The following is a 19,945-nucleotide window of genomic DNA, read 5'->3' as shown; positions in this document are numbered from 1 at the left end:
TACTTACCCCTTTAACATCTTACCCATAAGATGATCATTGTATACACCCATTTTCCTGCATGGATTGAGTCAATCACCCCAGGAAGGCCTGGGGTCTGGGCAGTCACAGTGATTGTGGCACTTCAGACCTTCACAGAGCTGTAGCAACAGCTTGTCCCATCCTGCAACACTGGCACACAGCTGCTCTTGTTGGCTTTCCCACACTTGTATTAGTCCACAGCTGACCACATCAGTGCTATCAAATGACCTGCAGGTGCTGTGATGCAGGGAAAAATGCTGGCTGAAGAATCATCCTGTGATCTGCCCACAGCTGGTTAACACAGTACATGTCCTGGGCTGTACAAAGCCCCTCAGAGCTGTCACACACCCAGCCATGCAGAACATTTGAACATGTCAGCTTTAGCAATGAGTTACTGACACATTTGTTTTTCCCATTTTCATGTACTTTACTTGCACAAATACAAGACATTAAAAATGCAAGTGTATAAAGAATGTTCCTTGCCGGACAGGGAACTGCATGCCAGAAACCCAAAGGGTGCCAGAGCAAGATTGCAGTCTGGAGATTGAAAGCCCAGTGCATTAATTGGGTCTTCAGCTCTAGGCTGGGGTCTGGTTTCAAATCCAATTTGATCCATGCATATATGTTCTGAGACTGTCCTTGGCATTTACATCAGGAAGTGCAGGTTATTTTCTGTGATTGCCTGTGGCTGTGTTAACAGTAATTGCAGGGGATTTCTGCTGCTCTGTTAAAACAACTCTGCTGTGACCTGAAGAGCTGGTGGAGCAGCTGGGGGAACTTGCTGACATGGGCAGACTGAAGCACTTAATGCAGGGAGTGCACACTGCCTAACTCTGAGCTTGTGGCATATCCAGCAGACTCTCGGACACACTCTTGGACATTAAGAGTTTATCTTAGCCTTCCCTCTGCCCAGAGGAGGTGTCACACATCTGGAATCTAACATGCTGTAATTGGCCATGATTAGGTGATTGAATCCCACCATGAGGTTTTACCCCAGTATAGGTATTTATACCCTAGGTGGTGAAAGCTGGTATCTTCTTCCTTTGAATAAACTAAATAAAGTGAACTCTGCAGCAGTTGATGAAAGGCCTTTTTTTCCCCAGGTCTTGTTTTCTGTGACTCTGATGTGCTGTCAGAGAATTCTTCAGTGCTCTTTTTCAGTGGGAACACTCCAGTGGGATGAGTATTCCAGCAATGGTTTCATGTGGTGCTTTTGATCATTACCCACCTCTCACCAATTGTGTCTTCAAAGACAGTCAACACCTTTTCTGCAGTCACACTGGGAGCTCCTACTGAGTTGCTTCTCTGTTCTGACCTCTCCAAAGTGTTTCAGAGTCACTGCTTACCTTTTGAAACTCACTTTCCTGCTTTTTATGTATCTAATTTAGCTAGATATCTTAGGACTGTACTAAGACATCATTTACCTGGGTGGGCTGGCTACTGAGAAGTCGTGGCCACTCTAGGTGACTCTTCATTATCTTTTGTCAACTGGTCAGTGCCTCTTTGCACCATCCAATTTCTTAGCAGAAATGTTATGTTTACTCTCAGATTTTGGTAAAATCACTAAACAGCAACAAGTCTTATACTGCTCTGTGGTAGTTTTAGGCTATGCCTTCAAAAATTTTCCACAGGTCTTGAACAGAAAGCAGTAGAATGTAAATAAATCACTATTAGATGTTAAAAGGAATATAATGATAACTCTAAACAATCCCATTGGAGAGATAATGGACTTAAACCAGTTGTACAAAACAATCTTTCTCTCTTCTAGCTTCCTCGCTCTGGGAGTCTCATGGTAGGGTCAAAACAGGCCCAGCACAAACCCAGACAGGCCCTAGGGTGTCTAGACATGGTCCCCCTCTCGCCTCTCCTTCCCGCAGAAAGTCAGGGCAACACGGGGAAAGGAACAAAGGGGACAGGACCTGTGCATGTCTGGTAAACAAGTTGTTTACCTCAGGTATGAGCATGTGTACTGGCCACTGCTCCCCCAGAAACAAGACCTTTGTTTCTGCCTTTTATGGCCACAGCCTGGCAGAACCATTTTCATTGGGCAGCTCTATGCTGCCCCATTGTCCCAGATGGATCTCAGGCAAGATACATGTACAGGCTGACTTGTAGTCGCCTTCGCCTTGCCCTTACACCTTGCTCGAGCCTTGCTCAAGCTGTGCTTGAATCGCCTTTCTGGACACGTCTTGCATGAAGCTACCTCGAGTTGCCCGACCCTGCCTCAAGTGCCCAGTCCAAAGCCTGGGATAAAGCCACGAGCCCACAACACAGCAAGCCAGAGAAGCCACGAGCTTAGGAGCCAAGCCTGCTTCCCCTTGCCACTGGAATCGTGCCGTGCCTCAGTTTACCCAGGACAAAGCAAGTGCCTGTCGCAAAGAATGTGTTGTGAACCACCTGCCGTCCGCTGAAGCCAGATGAGCCCTGGGACAATGTGGCACCCTTCTGGGCGGCAACCTGCCATGCCAGTGCCGCTTGAGAGTGTCCCAAAGCCTCATAGCTAACATAGCAGCAGCAGCATTCCCTGTGTGGGTAGAATCAGCTGTGAGTAATTAATTCATTGCCTCTTGGGCTTAAGGGTTCCTATCGAGTCTCCCCCACTCCATGCTGTGGGTGAGAGCTATTTCGCTCCTGGGGATCCTCTCTTTCCATGTTATTTGCTCCCAGTTTGGATAGAATTGTTGTATTTGGCCCAAAGACTGTGCATTCCTATTGTAAATATATATTCCAACTGTACAACAGTCCTATTTATTGAGCTTTGGCAATTTTTCATATTAATAAAGGGCTACTAGTATTGTTATTAATACCCACTTGCCATATCATTTGTTGGTTAAGTGCAATCCCTTAACAGGGAGATACTAACTTTATACTTCTGCTGGCTTCTGCTGACCTTGGCTGCATTGTTTTGGCTAAATCTAACAAAATATCTTTCTGCTCTTTTCTCTTGTCCCTTTGTGTCCAAGGGGAGGCAGGGAGTGAAGAAGCTATTAGCTCCCCTGGTTTTTGGCCAGGGGGGGTTCTTGTGCTCTTTATAAATTGTGAATACCTGTAAATACTGTGTATTTTGTACATACTCATTGCATTTCACTGTAGATTGTAGTTTTGCTTGTAAATACAGCTTCATTTGCTTCCAGCTGGGCTGGTCTGGCAAATTTAGTGTTGGGGGGAATTTTCAACCCACCACATGCTCCATGCAGAGTTCACTACGGTAACTCACATTCCTCAACAGTTCTCCTTGGACAAGCGTTCCTTTTCAGCCCACCAGGTCTCATACCACTGAATATCTTGATCTTGCACAGTTTTACTCTTTCTTTTTCTGAAACGAACATTAGGCTGTTGTGTGATACTTGTGCAAATAACTGAGAGAAAACTCTTACATTTATGATGATCCATATCCACCAAACTTGTGCTCTCATCAACAATCAGTACAGAGCCCCAAGCCTGATGAGACATGTTTTCATTAATGTGTTCTGAACTTATACATCAGCATCCTCAGTTCACAACTCATTGGGTTCTTTACCAGTAATTAAGTTATTTTAGTGGCTTTGCCCAGGGCAGAGGTTAAGCCAACCTGCCTAGAATTCCTTGAGGCTAGTCTGTGGTATTGGGAAGAAGCCTGTCATTAGCACAGCCTGACCTTAGGCCCAGCACAGAGACGTCCTTGGCCAAAACCTGTGACTGGGGAGGAAGCAAGCAACTCAGGCCAACCAATTTCTTAATATTCATTACATCTTCCCAAGATACTAAAGGACTGGAAAGTACCTCAGATGTCTTCATAAATTTTTAGTACCATACTTCTGCTTTCTCATTCTTTGTAATTACCAGCAGTTGGAACAGCTACACTGAGTAGTGAATCCGACCCATCACTAAGATTTGTCTCTGCCTAAGATTTCTCAAATGTATTAGTCTTCCCAGTTGTTGGCATCACACACTCACCACTGTAGTGCTTGCCTGAGAACGTGCAGATGGTCAGCATAGCAGGCATCCAGATATTTCTGAGGCAATGGGGAAAAAAACCCAATCAAACATACTGTCTTCTGTGACCTTTATACACCTTGCTTGTTCACAGGTATTTTTCTGACTGTGCAAACCTAAGAGCCGGTAGTGCTGTTTTTTCTGCCTGATTAGAATCGTAAAGGAAATGTTTCTCTGGTTGGTTATACAAACCACATGTAACAATTCTGGGAAACCTGATTGTCAGAAATAGATTTACTGTTTAGGAAATAAACTATATGAATTAAAAATTCTCCTCATTTTATTCTCCAATTCAGGAAATGCCATGAAATGACACGAAGATTTTTATTTGTTAATGCCTGGAAAGAGGAAGGCTAAGTTCCATTTCAGACACCATCAGATAATACCTTTGCCAGAGGATGTTATTACAGTTTTGGGCTAATTATACAATATAAATAATGTGCCTTCTGCTGTACAAAAAATACCTACTGGCTGGAAGCAATTATTGTGAGATAATAGATGGAATTTTGCCAGCTGGGCTTGTCAGGCATTTGTAATTTACATTAGTGCATAGCACTATCTCCTGGCTTAGCCAAGGCTCTATTGCTCTATTTGTGAACCTATTTTATGTATCAGTGGTAAAATTACAGGGCTGAAGTAAACCATGCAGTGAACTAATGTAAACTAAATCCTCAGAAGAGATTAATTTCCATTCAGGAAGTAAGCATCACCTTTAAATGGATTACATTCAATGTGAGCGAATTATTTTTTCCAATGATGAGGCCAGCTTTTCAACTTGCCAGTGGCTCAATGCCAGGATTTAACTTAACAGGTTAATAAAATATTGATTATCAAAGGCACCAGGTCAGCCACACACAGAACAGCAGCCGGAGGGCAGAGAGCAAGCTGTAACAGCCACCACCACAACAGTCACCTTGGTCAGATACAAGGCCAAGCAATTACGCTTCTCTGTTACATCATTTACTGCAGTCAGTACTGAAGTTAGCAAAAAACACTCCCAAGAGCTATCAGGGCCAAAGAACACGTGGATGTGGACCCAGTTTTCCTCTGTCACTGACTTCATGTAACTTCAACAAGTGTTTACATTTGTGAATCAGCAAGCCATAAAAGCTGTGACCCAGGCTAGAGGTGAAGTTCTAGGAAAGTTCTGGATAAAGTCATGCAGGCAGATTGGTGGCCCAGATTTCTACATAGAAAATAGACCTTTATTGTGTAACAGCTTGTCAGCAAACGCAATATAAAATAGAAAATGCCTACAGAGAAACACTGGGAGGGATGTTATAATGTCACCTGTACTGCCTTGGTCTGATCACCAAGAGTTGGAAAAAAATCTCTTTGGGAACAAATGTTTGGATGGAGATAAGGCTACGTTTGTGGTTCATGGTTCCTGTGTGATTTGCTATGGAAAGGCTAAACATGACTCCATTCAAAATGTTGAAGTTATTACCTGGGAGAGATTCTTCCAGTGAAATAAAAGCCTTGGAAACTGGGCAGATGTCTGCATCTAAATGGTTCAGTGAGAATGAAAGTTTTGCTTCCCTTTTCGCTCTCATTTCCTTAACATGACACTTATTTTTAGAGTGAAAGAGGAACAGGAGCTTAAATGCTCCCTTGGCTTATTGAAGTCAGACCAAATGCTTTGTCTGAATAATAATTGCCTCTATAACAGCACAGAGCCAGGACTTTGGGGTGGGGAAAAGTTGCTCCAAGTCTCTGTCAGCAAGTCAGCTGCTGTGCTGCAAGCATAACTCCTGCTGACTGTCAGGGTGTGGGTAGAAGTCTGCCACCTGGGAGGGCAATGTTGGTTAGAGGGAAGATGCTGATTCATGCTCCCCACCTATCTGACATGTGCCAAAAGACTGTGCAAAAGCGGAATTTGTACTAAAAAGCTTTTGACCCCCAATTCAAAGCTCAGAAAGCGCGAGCACTGTGCAGAGACTGAGTTGAGAAATGAAATCCCTGAGCAGAATCAATTCTGTTCTAGCTCAAATTAGGACCCAAGAAGGTAAGGCAGCATACCTCCCCTTTCAATTTTCTCCTTAATTCCTTTATGCAGACTGTTCAAGGGTTGCTGGCTCTTCAGACACTTGTAGTGTGATGATATTCTTTGAATCATAAGTTTGCAATCAACGTAACTGTCATCAGCATTTCCCCTGGACTTCTGTGGTATAAACTAAGCCAGGTGACCATCCCATCTTTCTGGCCATCCATGTGGGTGAGATAGAATAACGTGACTTCTCAGGGTTTTGTCAGTATTTACACTGCCAGAGAGGAATACAATCTGTGATGGACGACTACTCGCTGCAATGGGGAGGAGATAGTGAGCCTGGCCCCTACAGAGCAGAGCCTACTGGAGAAGGCGTTGGCACTCTGGTAGTCCTCTTCTCTGGGTGGCTACCAGATGAATGAAGACTCCCTCTTCAAAAGAAGTCACATAGAAAAGACAAGGGGCAATGGGTAAAACTTACTCCTGGAGAGATTCCAATTGGACTTCAGAAGAAAATTTTTCCCCATGAGAACAGTTAGACATTGATTGGAATTATCCCCTAAGGGAAGTAATGGATTCCCCTACATCAGGTGGTTTTAAGCCTAAACTTGACTGGGCCATCTCATTTCAACAATACTATAACTTAGAAAGGTTGGACCAGATGATCCTTGGGGTCCCTTCCAACCCTACATTCTGTGATTCTGTGATATTCATGTCTTACTGGTAGAGCATCAGTCTTCACAGGGTCTTTCAACAGCCTTGTAAACTGAATCACCTTCTGGAGGCTCTTGTCTCTCCCTATTGACTACAGAGGGAGCCAGGGAAGGTCACCTTCCTCAGATGAGCACCACAAGCTGTGGGAAATGATGCTGGGCTATACAAATGGCCATGCAAACAGAGCTGCTGTGATTTAGCCCTTGAGAATACAGAAAGGGAGAAAGTGGTGCATATAGTTTGGCAGAAACCAAGAGGGAAAAGGAAGAGAAATAGGGGAACTAAAAGAGGAGAAGGAGGAAATGCAAAGAAATTAAGATGAGTGGTAAGAGGGAAAGCAACTGCCCAAGGGAAACGTCAAAGAGACTAACAAGGGAAAAGTGTCTGAGCGAAGGGATCAAGTAGAGGGAAGTCAAAAGCAGTGAAGCAAGAAGCCAGAGCATCACATGAAAAAGCTCTCATCCCCAAACCCTGACAAAGAAGCCCCTGCTGTCTGCGACTGCAGGAGTCATAGCTCAGCTACCCACAGGGGGCTGGAGGGAGGCTGGCATAAGAGACACTGCAGATTCTGCTGGCCAGGCCACTCCTGCCACGACCCCTTCTGCCAGGCCTCTTAATGACAGAAATTTAGCACTTGGTAGTCAGCAGACAGAGAATGAAACAACCTTTCCTCATGGCAAACATACAGCACTGTTTAATGGACACAGGGCACAGTACCAGCAGAAGGAATTTTTCAGATTCCTGTTTTCATTCTTTCTTAAAAGTGAAAAAGTTGGGAAATTATTCAGGGCTTTTTCCTTGCTCTGCAAGCAAAATTATCACAAGATGACCAAGGCAGGGTAAGCACAGAGAAGCCTCCAAACATATTATATGGGTACTGGGAATCTCTAGAAACACTTTCAGTTTAACTGATAAATGTATATATGTATAAATGTATATATCATACACATCCAGTGATTAAAAATCACTTACTAGTTATTACAGGAAATATTCTGCTGACTGCCAAAGTTAAATACAGTTAATAGAAAAGAATGTGAGATGAGAAGGGGTGTAATTGCTTTAATAGAGTTTATTATCTTTAAAGGTTTTTATAAACACACACACACACATGTACAGACACAAGTGATATCAAATTAGAAATAAAACTCAAGTAAAGCAAGCCACAACCTAACTATTAAGACCATTGATAAAAGGATTGCACTTGCAGCTGGGTTACAAAGTACTATAAAACATAACAAGATGCATTTTCTCTTTGCGAAACCTTCCTGATCACCATTTAATATTGTGAGGAAGTTCTGCCTGAAGGGTGAGCCAGCACATCTGGGATGAGAGCACACAGGCTTTGGTTGCATGGTGCTGCACTATAATGTGCCACAGAGCTACAGCGAGAGGCTGAGGGAAGGAGAGAGGAAATTCTCACAATCGCCTATTTCCCCACACCTCATTAAGTGACTGAGTGATCACAGTCCACAACTGAATTACAGGAGTGAGTCACAGAGTTCAAAACCAGAACATCCACTAATTGTTTCATGGAAGAAGCTCAGGGAAGTCTGAAGAAGGATTTTGTAGGATATTCTTTTACTCATTGTGAGCTTTGTAGTCTTTTGTAGCAAAGCCAGATGTTCTGATCTGAGAGTTTATTCTGTGACTTGTAGCTCTGGGAAAGCTGTGTTCCAGGGCAGGGCATCCCTCATGGGCAGCGTTTTGTGCTGTGAGCCTGGAACATCTTTGAAGCTGTTCAGAAGGAGCTCTCAGACACCATCTGATGACAAATGGAAGGAGAGGATAAATGGCCTTATTCCCAGTCCAGCTGTTCTATCAGTACTGTGTGAATTTTTGGGTCAGTTTGGTTAAGACTTGTTCACCTACATTTCAGGTGTTCGAGGCAGGAATATGATACTGTAATTATTATTTAATAAATACTTCTACCCCCAGGCCTCTAGACTTGGATATGATGTCTCAATTATCAAGCCCTTAGGATTTCTCAGTAGGGCTGTAGAGGGAGATACAAGGTGAGAATCCTGGCTTCTGGTGGAGCTTTACCTTAGGACTAGTTGTTACATCCTGGGTGATGAATGGGAATGAAGGGGGCCTGGGGGGCATGTGGATCCAGGGCCCTGCTTTGCCACAGTCTGTATCCTTACCCTGAGTGCATAGTGGAGAGTCAGCTCCCTTTCCCTTGTGCAAGGACAATTCATCACTGCTCCTGTGATGCTGATACACCCTGGTCATGGATGTTGAAGATGTACGTGAAAGGGATGAATGCCATTGCACACCCAAGGGCTGCACAAATGGCTGGGAACATGCTGCAGGTTAGAAGGTATAAAAGGGCATTTGTCCACTGGCAGACAGCTCTGACAAGGGGGTCAGCTTCCACAGTGTTACTGCCACAGGGTTACAAGCAGACTGAAAGTTTATGGCTGTGGGACTTGCCTTGTGGCTGTGCTTTTGCCCTTCCCTACCTCTTTCTGACCACCACCACCAGCAAGTTGCTGCAGCTGGGTCACACACAACTCCCTTGCTTTTGCAGTGCTGATTACCTTCATCTCTTTGGCCTGTGTCTTGGATAAGGAATCAGTTTGTTATTCCTTCTGGATCCAGGTATGCAGAAAACAGTTCTGGTTTCAACATGCACTAGTGGTGTAGAAACTTCTTTGCCAAAAGATTGTCTTAGTGCACTCTGGGTTACCACATACTCATTTATCTAGGTAACCCATACTCTTGGTCTCCATTCACTGTCCTGTTCTCTCTGTCTTCTGAGGCAGAAAGTCTTTTCTCATTCTTGCCACAAACTTTCTGCTTCTGGTTTTGTAAACCTGCCTCAAACAGGAAGCCTCCACAGCCTACCTGCTGCACTATTGTTTTCTGAGCTAAGGTTTATTCAGTATCTCAGTAGGCTTCCTTGCAAATCAAAGATAACCAGGGTTCACTGACTCATTAATGTTCTTTCCAAATTTCAGTCCAAATTTGGAGATAAAAACATCAACAGAGAAAGCAGATCAATCAAAATTTAAGATCCTCAGGGCATCTAGGAGGATGCTCCCAAGCTTATGACCCTGGACTGTAGGCATGCAGACGTTGATCGCTTCAAGGATCTGCTGGCCAAAGTATCGTGGGACAAAGTCCTAGAGGGAAGAGGGGCCCAGGACAGCTGCTCAGTGTTCAAGGATCACTTCTCTGTGTCCAGGAGCAAAGTATACCAACAAAGAGGAAGGCAGGAAAGAATGCTAGGAGACCTGCCTGGATGAGTAAGGAGCTCCTGGACACACTGTCACACAACAAGAAACTCTACAAGGAGTGAAAGAAAGGACAGCTAGAATTTGGGGGGGGGGGCAGATATTAGGAAGCTGCCCAAGCAGCAAGAGACCTGGCTAGGAAAGCTAAAGCTCAGTTAGAATTAAATCTAGCCAGAGAGATCAAGGGGAATAGCAAATGTTCCTATAGGTACATTAATGGCAAAGGGAAGACTAAGAAAGGTGTAGGTCCCCTCAGAAAAGAAATGGGAGAACTGGTGACAAGTGACATGCAGAAGACTGAGGTTCTCAATGACTTCTTTACCTCAGTCTCCACTGGCAAGGCTCCAGCTACACTCCTGGAATCACAGAAGATAATGGCAGGGACTGGAAGAAGGAACTGCCCATTGTGAGTGAAGATCAGGTTCATGACCATATGAAGCACTTGAGAGTGTACAAGTCCATGGAACCCAATGGCAGATGCTGATGGGTACTGAGGGAACTGGTGGATGAGGTCACTAAACTGCTATTATATTACAAAAGTTGTGGCAGACCAGCGGAGTCCCCACTGACTGGAAAAGGGGAAACATAACTCCCATTTTCAACAAAGGGAAAGAAGGATGATCCAGAGAACTACAGAGCAATCTGTCTCACCTCTTGCCTGGTAAGAGCATGGAGCAGATCCTTCTGGAGGCACTGCTGAGGCAGAAAAAAAACAAAGAGGTTATCAGGTACAATCAACACAGCTTCACCAGGCCTGACAAACCTGGTGGCCTTTTATGCTAAGATCACAACATCAATAGACAAGGGGAGAGCAGCCAACAACATTCATCTGGACCTGAGCAAAGCCTTTGACACTGTCCCACATGACATCCTGGTCTCCAAACTGGTAAAATATGCATTTGCTGGATGGACCATTCAGTGGATAAAGAACTGGCTTTATGGCTGCACCCAAAGAGTGGCTGTCAATGGCTCCATGTCCCAGTGGAGGCCAGTGACAAGTGGAGTCCCTCAGGGATCAGTCCTGGGACCAGTCTTGGTCAACATCTTTGTTGGCGACATGGACAGTGGCATTGAGTGCACCCTCAGCAAGTTTGCTGATGACACCAAGCTGTGTGGTGCAGCAGACACACTGGAGGGAAATGATGGCATCCAGAGGGACCTTGACAGGCTGGAGAGGTGGGCACAAGCCAAATTCATGAAGTTCAACAAGAACAAGTACAGGGTCCTGCATTTGGATCAGGGCAATCCCAAGCACTGATATAGGCTGGGCAGTGACTGGCTGGAGAGCAGCCCTGAAAAAACGACTTGGGTGTGCTGGTGGATGAGAAGCTCAACATGAGACATCAGTGTGCACTTGCAGCCCAGAAAGCCAAACACATCCTGGGCTGTATCAAGAGAAGTGTGGTCAGCAGGTCAAGGGAGGTGATTCCCCCTCTCTACTCCACCCTGGTGAGACCCCACCTGGAGTACTGCATCCAGTTCTGGAGCTCCTATTAAAAGACATGGATGTTCTGGAATGTGTCCAGAGAAGTGGCATGAGGATGATCAGAGGGCTGGAGCACCTCTCCTATGAGGACAGAGGGTTGGGGCTGTTCTGTCTGGAGAAGGGAAGGCTCTGAGGAGACCTTATTGTGGCCTTCCAGTATCTGAAGGGGGCCTACAAGAAAGCTGGGGAGGGACTTTTTAGGATATCAGGTAGGGATAGGCCTAGGGGGAATGAATCCAAGCTAGGGGAGGGGAGATTTAGATTGTTAGATTGTTTAGATCTAGATGTCAGGAAGAAGTTTTACACCATGAGGGTGGTGAGACACTGGAACAGGTTGCCCAGGGAGGTTGTAGAAGCCATATCCCTAGAATTTCTTAAGGACAGGCTGGATGTGGCTCTGGGTACCTGATCTAGTGGAATGTGTCCCTGCCCATGGTAGCAGGGTTGGAACTAGATGATCTTTGAGGTCCCTTCCAACCCTGACAATTCTATGATGAGCTGGGCCCATTTGTATTTTTCTTCTAGCTGAATAATTTTCTCAAAAATTAAACTCCTTTTCTCCATTGTCAAAAATGTGCAACATTTAGCAGGCTGGGAAGGTGAACAAAAATTTTGAAATCCTGCCAAAGAATGGAAATTCGTACTTGCTAAATTATTATCAGAAAAGTAAGATTTAGCAAAGAGATCTGCCAGGGTTCAGAAGGAGATCAAGTTGGTGAAAAACATCATGTTTGTGGACTCTTTACTACAATAGTAACACTGCTGGTCTTATATTTAAAACAACAGCTTGGTCTCAGCTGCATAAAAAAACCTCATTGCATTGCTGCCAAGTCATTAACTTACAAAGCTCCAGGCCCTGTCTACACACAAGTCTGCTATCAGTTTAACTAATATCACTATTTAATCCATTTAGAGCAATCAGCACAACCCCTTTTTGGGAGTAACCAAATTAACCTAAATCAATACAAGCCTATTACAAACAGAGACAAACAATTTAAGGACATCGACATCAAAATCTGCATTAGCTCAAGTGGTGCAAGTTTTGTGGCAAGGTAAGAGATCAGGTCAGGCCTGGGGGATGTGGTGATGGTCCTATTTGAGCTGTAGAACTGTGCCTGAATCACATCCAGCTGTAGCTATGCATTGAGGTACCCAAATGGTCTCTCCTGTGCATTGCTACACTGCTTCTCAGGGCTGTTCCCTGTTTGGAAGCTGTGGCCACTCTTACTCTCTTCTCTTCCCAGCCTCCAACACTCCATGAGAAAACCAACCAGTTTGCTTTGGGAGCTTGAAGTAAGAGGTGTAAGACATAGCTGGCTCTGATAAAAAGCATCTGGCAAGGAAACCTTGTTCAAATTCTATTCTTCTGTGCTGAAACACAGCTTAGTGCAAATATGACCACAGCAGTTTATGCCAACAATCTTTCTTCTCATGTTTGTGGCTGCTTCCTGGCATCCGTCTCCTAGGAAGGAGAAAGACACCAGCAGTAGCAGCTGGTGTAGAGCAAAGGCTGTTTTCCCCAGGGTGTGCAAGGTCCTGGTTGCCATTGCTGTGCTCAGCCCCTCTTGGGGCTGCCCAGCTGTACAGCACTCACCCACAGTGGGGCAGGGTGGCAAAGCTCCACAAGAGTGACCCAACTAAAAGCAGGCTGGGCCCAAATGGGTCTCAGGGGCTTTTTTAGCTTAGTTTGATTTGTCAGGTCAGTAATTCTGAGTGGATCTCATGCTCTCCAAGTATTTGCCCAGCATCCCCTTGAGCCTACTTTAGCTTTTGGCCCATGCAGCATCCACAGGTGAGGGGTTCCCCAGGTCTCCATCCACTGCGCAATTGATCAGCTCCTGGTGCTTGCACTGAGCCTGGCTCTGGCCAGCTGCAGTTGATTTTTTTCTTGCAGAGACACTGAATGATTGCTCCATACTCACCACCTTTATGACACACAACTCGCTACACCTCTATTATACCCTCCTTAAAATATTTTTTTTATGCTGAAGCATTCCAGTCCAATGGATTCCCATTTCCTTTCACAGAGAAACTCTTCCCTGCTTTTGGTCATCCCTTCTGCCCTTCTCTGGACCTTTTCCAGTTCTGTTATATTCTTTTTGAGATAAGAGATTGGAAAACCAGGTGACCCAGGGATTCATATAGTGATATTTATACAGCATACCCTCATCTTTATTTCAAGTTGTTTCCTAGTAATTCTCAACACTGACTGGCTTTTTTACTTCCCAACTGGCACTGAGTTGATACTTCCATGGGGAAAAAAAAAAATCACAGTATTTTGATCTTGAAGGGAGTACACAATTTTTCCTTATATATATATCACTTCACACCTACTTACACTCTGTCTATCCAGCCTGTTGCTCTGCAGTCTCATACTCTTCTGCATTTTTTGAGTCAACCATTGTGTTTAACTGCTGTGGATGCCTCATTAGGAGCAAACCCTTACCTCATGGCTCACCTCCTTTTCTACATCTTGATGAGTATGCTCTGTGTGTGTGCACAGGGCAGTGGAGAAGGAAGTATACATGGAATATGGCCTAAATGCAAATATGGATGCATATACCAGTTGCTCTGTTTTCAGGTACTGCATCAGTGAGCCCCCATGGTACCACCTTACAAGAAAATGTAATTCCCAAACACAACAGAGACTGGAATCAGAAAAGAAGCCACCTTCATAGCTGCCAATCTCCAGCTTTTCCTGCTGCCCAGAGGTCATACGAAGTTGAGCTCAGATCTTGTAATGACTTCAGGGAGAGCTTTGACCCAAGGCAAAGCTGCAGGATGATTTTCAGCAGCTGCTGATTTCCAGCAGCTGAGGGATGCTGCTAACTTCTCCACTAGGGATTTCAAAGTGTTTTTATTGAAGATACCAGTTGGAATCTCACCTGAGTTTTTTTCCAAAAGACTGACAATACTTGAACTCTTACCTTTATATGCAGTGGAAGTTGAATCCTATAAAAAACCCTAAATTCCTCCAAAACCTGTGATCTTCAGCAGCAAAAGAACTGCCCCAAAAAAGCATCTCCTTCCTCCCATGGCTGTAATCTAGAGAGCAGTTTATGTCAATGGGATATCTGGCCCGTAGCTAAGCTACAAAAACCTAAAGATGCTCAGGTATGACAGTGACAATATACCATAAAACAGGGCTGATTTTGTATTGCAGAGTGCCTGGGTAGCAATAGGTACCTGCAGCTGCATGTCCAGGCACATCAGCCTTGCCTGCTTGTTTTCAGTGTGCCAGCCCACCACCCTGGAGCCGGGGGTAAGACAGAAGACCTGTGCTGTTCAATGGCTTTCAGTCCCAGAGTACATATCCTGTGAAAGGTACTTAGAAATGGATGGGCTCTGTAGGAGAAGGACCCTTAAGTGATCACTCCATTGAATGACATCTTTATGGCTATTGAGGCAGTTTTATAAGTAATTGTTATTAGTGCCTTTCCACTACCTGAAGGGATCCTACAGGAAGGCTGCAGAGGGACTTTTCATAAGGGTGAGTAGCAATAGGACAAGGGGGAATGGTTTTAAGCTGAGGGAGAGTAGGTTTAGACTGGATCTTAAGGAAGTAGTTCTTCAGGATGAGGGTGGTGAGACTCTGGCATAGGTTGCCCAAGTAGGTTGTGGATGCCTCCTCCCTGGGAGTGTTCAAGGCCAGACTGGACGAGGTCTTGATGAGCCAAGTCTAGTTGAGAGATATCCCTGTCTATGGCAGGGAGGTTGGAGTAGATGATCTCTAAGGTCCCTTCCTAGGGCATTCTATGATTCTGTGGTGCATGTCCCTGTGCAGCCCAGGGCATGGGAGAGCTGATGGACCAAGACAAGAAGAACTGACTTTTAGCATGAACTGGGCAATCACCCAGGGCTTAAACACCAACGCCAGTCCCACTCTCATCACAGAGCACAGCAGACACTTCTTTCATGCTAGAGACACAAAGTTTTGTGGGTTTGAAGCCACTTGTGCTTTCTACACAAGGGGTTTTTGTGGCAACCATAGTCATGGCAGGGAAGTACACAGGCACATTCACACCTGTGGAAGTATTTGATTTTATACCAAGAGTTCAACAGCTAAAAAACATGGCTTTTTTTTTTTTTTGTATGGGTAGCACGATTATAATGTAAATTAAGGAATTTAAGGACTGCATTCTATAGATCCTCCATAGCACTGGTACTGCTTAAGAATACTAGTTCAGATAACAGTGTATGAATAGTTCACAAGGGTACAAGAACATATTTAATCAAAGTTTCTCATGTCTTATTTGTTTTCAAAACACCATAGATGCATATGATGAGATATAAAATAAGCATATGCTATTTCTTGGTATACCTGAAATTTCCAGAAAGCGCTGAGTATAATCTGTTACTATCAGAGGCTAAAAAAATGAAGCTTCCACTGCAGCACTAATTGTTTGCAAGAACTTAAAACAGAAAACAGAACTTGTAGCACAAAAAAAACCTGCCAGAAGCTTGTTTTGAGTATTTGTAGAGCTGGACACTAGGTGGCAGAACAAATATATGTTCTCTAATAACTGACAAATACACATCCTTCTAGCAAGGCCACAGGCCCAGAGAGGTGAAAGTATAGCATATGGCATATAGCTAGCACAAATTGACAGCTTATAGCTGTGCTGCTTTCCCTGATCTGTTCCTGTAGAACACAGGTCCCATTAAGGTTGGGCTTAAAGCTTATATATGTTCTTTACACATAAGCATTAAGATTTAGTCACAATCTTGGGCCTCTCTCTGCAAAAGCCCATCAATCCCCCTTCCTCACACAATGCATTTTTAAAGTTGGACCAGGCAAACCCTAACCCAATATTTAAGAGTTTTAAGATGCTAAAAATCTTTTATAGAGAAGTATGAGTCTCAAATAAGCCCAACTGATTTAGGAACTTGGGTGTCACTGCCAGATGGTAGGACACTGCACAGGTAGCTCATATTAAGAAAGAAGAATCAAGATTATCTGCTAGTAATTGTTTTGCACCTGGTAAAGCCACATTCCTTCAGCTGCCTGGGGCCACAGTGCGTAAATGCAGAGCTGAAAAGGCTGGAGGCAGGGGCTTGGGAGGCGGGTGGAGGAACTGCTCTGTGCCACCAGGGTCAGCACATGCCCACCCCCCCACACACACCCCTGCCAGGAGCTCCACTCCTGTCGCAGGACTCCAGTGCCTAGCAATAGTCCTGGGACAGCAAAGCACCCAGCACTGCCTTTTCAAATGCATCTCTTGTCCACCTGCAAAAGCTCATCCCAGGGTTCAGGTCAGTTTTGTCACATCTTCTTTCTGGGGCCATCAGAGGAGAGGACTGAGGAAGAACTAAGTGGCAGGACCTTTCTGATGAAAAGGGCTTTGTGAGCCTGCAGGACAGCACAGGGCTGTGGAAGAAGTGTCCAAAGATAGACGACGTCCCATGAAACTGCACTCTACCAATAGCCAAGGAACAGTCTACGATGGGCTCCAGAAGTCATCTGACCTGTTGTGGCAGTGGAGGAGCAAAGCATACACAACAGCTTCTTTCTTTGGAAGGAATGAACATCTGCATGACATGAAAACAACACCACTAGGGAAAAAGAGGGAAGAAAGAAAAAAAAAAGAAAAAAATAACCCCATGTCACTGATCAGCAAAATCCAACAATGAAAGCTCAGAGTTCAACCCCCACGTGGCCACAGGGACACCAGAGCCAGTCTGCCTGGCCTATGGGAGGAGCTGAGGAAGGAGTCATCACATCAGTTTTGGCCAATGCTCAGGGAGGCACTGACTGGCTCCAGAAGAAGCCATAGGCAAGTCTCTTCTGCTACATTCTGCAACTAGGCCTTTCAAAGGGATAATGGGTCAGGTAAAAAAAGAGGTAGAGAAATGGTGGGAAATAATACTCCTCAAAGACAACCTTCCTCAGAACTGAAGAAACTTCCTTCATGATTTTATGCAATTTACCATGGCTCATGATATCTGCAAACCTCAGAATAACTAAGGTTTGCTCACCTGCAAAGCAGCACGAGATCTGCCCATTCATTCATCCCGACACACAGCACCACAGCTGCTGTAGGACATATGCATTTGCCCTTATCCAAGTGCAGATGTACCAGACCTCTCCCCCTCACAGCCAGAGCACCACTTCCAAATTTGGAGGTGCGAGTAGACAAACCTACCTAGGAAACCAACTGATTCCTCTTCTTCCATGGAGATGTTTTACCCCAGGATTCCAGCTAAACATGGAAAGGACTGAACCACAGGATGGACATAGGCAATGGCTCAAAAGAACAGTACAGCCTAAGGAAAGATAAGAAAGGCAAGAAGCAGAGAGAGCTGAAGCCAGCCATGACAGCGAAACGGAGACACAAACAGCGCACAAGGGGAAAACAGTGGTCACCGTAAGCATTCCTTTATGTGTATCTAACCATTTCTAATAGTTACAAATGGTGGTAGTTCACATATCAAGGTTTGTAGCTACCAATACAGGACTGAAGAGAATGCGCATGGGAGGCTGGGGTGTATGGGAACTATTACTGATTTGTGCCAGCATAGCTGGAAGCCTGCAAACCCTGCTCAGTCCAGGACTCACAGGTTCTCAGCTGCTCAGAAAATCAAGTGCCACTTATTTATGACCCAAATATAGATAAGATGCTTTAGGGACCTCGTGGTCATTTAAAAAACATCAGTTCCTACCATTAGCTCCATGTTTCATTTATAGCTGAGTCGCCTGGTTTCAGTGTTGTTTCCAACTTCTTGCAAGGCTGTCTTCCTGTCCCATGTCCTCCCCAGTCCTACCCTACTCACATGTGCACCCACTGTCCTTCAGCTTAGCCTGCTTCTCCTCCATGCTGTCTTACTCCTTGCCATTCTTCCCTGCTTTGTCTCTACCCTCATTTCCTTACGTTTTGCCTATCCACTGCTTTCACCCTCCCCAACTAATGTCACCTTTACTGTCACGCTGCAGACTTTTTGAAGTTTTGACAAGTTTTTTTTCTGAATGAGAAGTGGTAAACCAACCTACTACCACAGAGTCTTTTGGTAAAACTCCTGTCATTTTATCTTCCCCTCACCCCTTTCTACCATCTTACTTTTCTCTGGGTACTCTTTTGCATACTCTTAAATTGTAAACTGAATCAGAATCCAGTCCATAAGGCATCTAATACCCTAAAGTATTATAAAAGTTCCTACTTCACGGTCCTTACTTTTGATTTTCGTTATACTCACTGAAAATCAAAGCAAGCAGGACTCTAAGTAGACAGACATATGTGTTCTGTCAACAGGAAGTCTCCTCTTGCATAACTTCTCTGGCAGTTCTGGAAGGCTAAACATGGTTGGGTTTATTTTCCTCACTGCAAATTAATAGTCAGGACAAAAGTGAACCCATAAAGCATAATCATTTCTGAGAAAGGAGATTCTAGACAGGCAGATGATTTTTAGCACGCAGAGCTGCCCTCATGAAACATCTGCTATGACGTACTCCTGTTCTGGCTGTAGACCAAGCGTATCAATAGCTCCACAGAGTAATGGGATAACAAATGGGAAAATTGCCATTGCTGCTTTAGCAGCTTGTTTTGCTGATAAATGCCTGTCGCTTTTCAAATAGCTACAGTGTAATTGTTTTTTGGAGAAAATATTTCCTTGAGCAGGAGGTTTGCAGGCCATTAGCTATTTCCCAGCTGTGCTGGTGCTTTAATACACCACAAATACACTTTGCTGCCTATCAAACATTATTCTCAGGTTTTGGTTATACACAGGCAGCCTGAAATTTAGAAATCACCTATATTATTAAAAAGTTTTCTCTTGTCTTACAGAAAATTTAAATCTGAAAACCATTAGAACCAATGTGTGGTTTTTGAAAGAACCTCTGCTTACAAAGATTGATAGAAAAAAAGTACTATTTTTAGACATCTGTAATTTAAAAATAGTGAATGACTGTACAAAAGCAGGAGCTGTTGCACTAAAGCAGTGGCCAATGTGTACTTATTCCATGGATAGAGGCAGAACATTATTCAGCTGAGCACTGCCACATGTGGGAGTTCATCTCATCCCTTTTCAAACTGTGACATGAAAATTCTGAAATTCCACCTGACAGCTGTTAGGACAGACAAGAAGCAGACCTCTGTTCAACATCACACGATATGTCTAATGATATCTGCCTTCACACATACAGAACTATACTCTTACCTGTATCAACTAAAATAGTAAATGCTACACTTCTGGGGAAAAAAAGAAAAACAAAACCAATCCATTCCTCAATAGGCATGCTGCTCTTCTCTTTGTCCTCCTCTCATTAGGAAGGAATAAAAAACCAAACCAAACCAAACAAACAAATTAAAAAAAGCAGAGGAAAAGCAAGGAGAGATGTAAAAACATAGGTACTGCTGTACATTTATTCCAACAATAAATTTTTGTCATCTGAGCTTTTTGCATTTTAAGTGCACCATGTGAAATTCCTATGCTAACTAGTTTTTACATTTCACAAAACAAAGGGAGAAAGTGAAGAAAGTCATGATTAGAAAGTGCCCCTCAAAGTTATGAACATAGGAATGGAGTGAAACTTC

This window comes from Indicator indicator, chromosome 2, assembly GCF_027791375.1.
Source record: "Indicator indicator isolate 239-I01 chromosome 2, UM_Iind_1.1, whole genome shotgun sequence".
Classification (NCBI taxonomy): domain Eukaryota; kingdom Metazoa; phylum Chordata; class Aves; order Piciformes; family Indicatoridae; genus Indicator; species Indicator indicator.
Note: the sequence above shows the minus strand (reverse complement) of the source record.